Below are 6000 nucleotides of genomic sequence, written 5' to 3' on the forward strand. Positions count from 1 at the left end.
CAAACCCAGATCCATCTGTCAGACTGCCAGATGGTGAAGCGTGATTCATCACTCCAGAGAATGCGTTTCCACTGCTCCAGAGTCCAATGGCGGCGAGCTTTACACCACCCCAGCTGACACTTGGCATTGCACATGGTAATCTTAGGCTTGTGTGCAGCTGCTCGGCCATTGAAACCCAGGGTTTTTCTTAATGTTTCACTATTTTCTACATTGTAGAATAATAGTGAAGACATCAAAACTATGAAATAACACATATAGTAACCAAAAAACTTGAACAAATCAAAATATACAGTTGGAGAAGTCGGAAGTTTACATACATTTAGGTTGGAGTCATTAGAACTAGTTTATTTTCAATCACTTGCCAAGTTGGTTAGGACATCTACTTTGGGAATGACAAGTCATTTTTTCAACAATTGTTTACAGACAGATTATTTCACTTATAATTCACTGTATCACAATTCCAATGGGTCAGAACTTTACATACACTAAATTGACTGTGCCTTTAATAAAACTTCCCAGGGCTGAAATCTCATCAACGGGATCGATATGACAACAGCCAGTGAAAGTGCAGGGCGCAAAATTCAAAACAACAGAAATCTCATAATTAAAATTCCTCAAACATACAAGTATCTTATACCATTTTAAAGGTAATCATGTTGTTAAACAAACGATTATGTTAGGTCAGAGCCAAGCCACAGAAAAACACAGGCATTTTTCCAGCCAAAGAGAGGAGTCATAAAAATACAAATAGAGATTAAATTAATCACTAACCTGTGATGATCTTCATCAGATGACACTCATAGGACTTCATGTTACATAATACATGTATGTTTTGTTTGATAAAGTTCATATTTATATAAAAAAATCTCAGTATACATTGGCGTGTTTTGTTCAGCAGTTCCAAAAACATCCAGTGATTTTGCAGAGAGCCACATCAATTTACAGAAATAATCATTATAAATGTTGATGAAAATACAAGTGTTATGCATGGACTTTAGATACACTTCTCCTTAATGCAACCTCTGTGTTAGATTTCATAAAAGATTTACGGAAAAAGCAAACCATGCAATAATCTGAGTACGGCGCTCAGAGAACAAATATATATATCCGCCATGTTGGAGTCAACAGAAGTCAGAAATAGCATTATAAATATTAACTTACCTTTGATGATCTTCATCAGAATGCACTCCCAGGAATCCCAGTTCCACAATAAATGTTTGATTTGTTCGATAATGTCCATCATTTATGTCAAAATAGATACTTTTGTTATCGCGTTTGGTAAACAAATCAAAACCCACGAAGAGCGTTCACTAGTTGCAGATGAAATGTCAAAAAGTTCCGTTACAGAGTGTAGAAATTTGTCAAACTATGTATGGAATCAATCTTTAGAATGTAGTTAACATAAATCTTCAATAATATTCCAACCGGAGAATTCCTTTGTCTTCAGAAAAGCAAAGGAACAGGAGATACCTCTCATGTGAAATGCGCTTGACTGCTGGCAGACCTCTGACTCATTCCCCTCTCATTCAGCCCCCCTTCATAGGAGAAGCATCAAACACGTTTCTAAAGAAGGTTGACATCCAGTGGAAGCCTTAGGAAGTGCAACATGAACAATATCCCACTGTAACGTCAATAGGGGCTGAGTTGAAAATCGACCAACCTCAGATTTCCCACTTCCTGGTTTGATTCTTTCTCAGGTTTTTGCCTGCCATATGAGTTCTGTTATACTCACAGACATCATTCAAACAGTTTTAGAAACTTCAGAGTGTTTTCTACCCAGAAATACTAATAATATGCATACATTCACAACTGGGACTGAGGAGCAGGCAGTTTACTCTGGGCACCTTATTCATCTAAGCTACTCAATACTGCCCCCCAGCGATAAGATGTTTTTAATTAAACATCTTGGAAAATTCCAGAAAATGATGTCATGGCTTTAGCAACTTCTGATAGGCTAGTTGACATAATTTTTGTCAGTTGGAGGTGTACCTGTGGATATATTTCAAGGCCTACCTTCAAACTCAGTGCCTCTTTGCTTGACATAATGTGGAAATCAAAAGAAATCAGAAAAGAGAGAAAAATATTGTAGACCTCCACAAGTCTGGTTCATCCTTGGGAGCAATTTCCAAACGCCTGAAGGTACCACATTCATATATACAAACAATAGTAAGCAAGTATAAACACCATGGGACCACACAGCCGTCATTCCGCTCAGGAAAGAGACATGTTCTGTCTCCTAGAGATGAACGTACTTTGGTGCGAAAAGTGCAAATCAATCCCAGAACAACAGCAAAGGACCTTGTGAAGATGCTGGAGGAAACAGGAACAAAAGTAGCTATATCCACAGTAAAACGAGCCCTATATCAACATAACCTGAAAGGCCGCTCAGCAAGATAGAAGTCACTGCTCCAAAACCTCCATCAAAATGCCAGACTACGGTTTGCAACTGCACATGGGGACAAAGATTGCACTTTTTGGAGAAATGTCCTCTGCTCTGATGAAACAAAAATATAACTGTTTGGCCATAATGACCATCGTTATGTTTGGCGGAAAAAGGGGAGGCTTGCAAGCTGAAGAACACCATCCCAACCGTGAAGCACGGGGGTGGCAGCATCATGTTGTGGGGGTGCTTTGCTGCAGGAGGGACTGGTGCACTTCACAAAATAGATGGCATCATGAGGGAGAAAAATTATGTGGAAATATTGAAGCAACATCTCAAGACATCAGTCAGGAAGTTTGGTCACAAATGCGTCTTCCAAATGGACAATGGCCCCAAGCATACTTCCAAAGTTGTGGCAAAATGGCTTAAGGACAACAAAGTCAAGGTATTGGAGTGGCCATCACAAAGCCCTAACCTCAATCCCATAGAAAAATTGTGAGCAGAACTGAAAAAGTGTGTGCGAGCAAGGAGGCCTACAAACCTGACTCAGTAACCCCAGCTCTGTCAGGAGGAATGGCAATGGTGGTGATCCTCACTGACCTAAGACAGGGAATTGTTACTAGGATTAAATGTCAGGAATTGTGAAAAACTGAGTTTAAATATATTTGGCTAAGGTGTATGTAAACTTTCGACTTCAACCGTATTTTAGATTATAGATTCTTCAAAGTAGCCACTCTTTGCCTTGATGACAGCTTGGCACATCCTTGGCGTTCTCTCAACCAGCTTCATGAGGTCGTCACCTGGGATGCTTTTCCAACAGTCTTGAAGGAGTTCCCACATATGCTGAGCACTTGTTGGCTGCTTTTACTTCATTCTGTGGTCCAACTCATTACCAACCATCTCAATTGGGTTGAGGTCGGGTGATTGTGGAGGTCACATCATCTGATGCAGCACTCCATCACTCTCCTTCTTGGTCAAATTGCCCGTACACAGACTGGAGGTGTGTTAAAATCTAGAATTGCAGGAAATTAGCTGGAAAACAACGCATTTTCGGCCCCATGGCAAAATGTGTAGAATTGCATCAAACTTGCTTTGAAGCTGCCTAATGGCAAAATGTGTAGAATGGCACAAAATGTATTCTAAAATGTAAAAATGTTCTATCCGCTGTCAAGAGGGGGGCTGCTAAAATAAGGGTACGCAGACCCATGAGCAACTGCAGCCCCTCATGATGAGTTCAGATTTTTTGTGGCCCCACCCAAATCAAAGTTGCCATCCCTGGGAAGAGAGAATCAGGAGCAGGTTGTGGTTTGGATGGTGGCTGCTTGGGGACACATTGATGCGATGTCATCATGTCACATGTCAATTACCTCTGCCAAATCTGCCAGGCCAGTTATGCTATCTGTGCATTGTGTGTTTGAGAGGGAGAGAGAGAGAGAGAGAGAGAGAGAGAGAGAGAGAGAGAGAGAGAGAGAGAGAGAGAGAGAGAGAGAGAGAGAGAGTGAGATGATATTATACTTGTGCAGAGATGTTGAGTGCTCACTTGCTCCACGTCACACAGGTTAACACAGATGTGTGTCCTCAGAAGATGGCTGATCCTGTTGTCCATAGTGAGTCTGTTGTATGTGTGCTGTGCTCTGGAAGGAGCCTGTTCTATTGTGGTGTGCAAGTGCTAGCCGGGGCCGAATGAATGACTCTGTGAAGGGGGGTTGTGTGACCTCTCTCACAATGATAGTGCTGTACGAGACAACCCTGTCAAAAAGACCAGCCGTGCCCATATCTGTAAAACCAGAAAAACCACAATGGTTAATCAGAATCTGTGGTGCGTCTGAGGTGAGAGAAGGACAGAAGCAGAGGGGCAGAGGAGGGGGTCAGTGAGTCTAGACATGCTGAACTGAGCTGAGAGCAGTGGGACAGGAAGCAGAGACTGGCCCGACCGGCAAGACACACACACACACACACACACACACACACACACACACACACACACACACACACACACACACACACACACACACACACACACACACACACACACACACACACACACACACACACACACACACACACACACACACACACACACACACACACACACTACGAGGGAGTTCTGAGTTGTAACATTACTATAAAATTGGTGTCCCACTGGGCACATACGTCAAGTCAACGTCTATTCCACCATTGGGCCACCATTGTTCCTGTTCCCAAGAAAGCTAAGGTAACTGAGCTAAACGACTACCACCCCGTAGCACTCACTTCTGTCATCATGAAGTGCTTTGAGAGACTAGTCAAGGACCATATCACCTCCACCCTACCTGACACCCTAGACCCACTCCAATTTGCTTACCGCCCCAATAGGTCCACAGACGACGCAATCGCAACCACACTGCACACTGCACACTGCCCTAACCCATCTGGACAAGAGGAATACCTATGTGAGAATGCTGTTCATCGACTACAGCTCAGCATTTAACACCATAGTACCCTCCAAGCTCGTCATCAAGCTCGAGACCCTGGGTCTCGACAACCGCCCTGTGCAACTGGGTACTGGACTTCCTGACGGGCCGCCCACAGGTGGTGACTGTAGGTAACAACATCTCCACCCCACTGATCCTCAACACTGGGGCCCCACAAGGGTGTGTTCTGAGCCCTCTCCTGTACTCCCTGTTCACCCACGACTGCGTGGCTATGCACGCCTCCAACTCAATCATCAAGTTTGTGGACGACACTACAGTGGTAGGCTTGATTACCAACAATGACGAGACAGCCTACAGGGAGGAGGTGAGGGCCCTCGGAGTGTGGTGTCAGGAAAATATCCTCACAATCAATGTCAACAAAACGAAGGAGATGATTGTGGTCTTCAGGAAACAGCAGAGGGAGCACCCCCCTATCCACATCGACGGGACAGTAGTGGAAAGGGTAGTAAGTTTTAAGTTCCTCTGCGTACACATCACGGACAAACGGAATTGGTCCACCCACACAGACAGGGTTGTGAAGAAGGCGCAGCAGCGCCTCTTCAACCTCAGGAGGCTGAAGAAATTTGTCTTGTCACCAAAAGCACTCACAAACTTCTACAGATGCACAATCGAGAGCATCCTGGCGGGCTGTATCACCGCCTGGTACGGCAACTGCTCCGCCCACAACCATAAGGCTCTCCAGAGGGTAGTGAGGTCTGCACAACACATCACAGGGGGCAAACTACCTGCCCTCCAGGACACCTACACCACCTGATGTCACAGGAAGGCCATAAAGATCATCAAGGACAACAACCACCCGAGCCACTGCCTGTTCACCCCGCTATCATCCAGAAGGCGAGGTCAGTACAGGTGCATCAAAGCTGGGACCGAGAGACTGAAAAACAGCTTCTATCTCAAGGCCACCAGACTGTTAAACAGCCACCACTAACATTGAGTGGCTGCTGCCAACATACTGACTCAACTCCAGCCACTTTAATAATGGAAATTGATGGAAAGAATGTATCACTAGCCACTTTAAACAATGCCACTTAATATAATGTTTACATACCCTACATTACTCATCGCATATGTATATACTGTACTCTATATCATCTACTGCATCTTTATGTAATACATGTATCACTAGCCACTTTGTTTACATACCCT

This window comes from Oncorhynchus keta, chromosome 10 (assembly GCF_023373465.1).
Source record: "Oncorhynchus keta strain PuntledgeMale-10-30-2019 chromosome 10, Oket_V2, whole genome shotgun sequence".
NCBI lineage: Eukaryota > Metazoa > Chordata > Actinopteri > Salmoniformes > Salmonidae > Oncorhynchus > Oncorhynchus keta.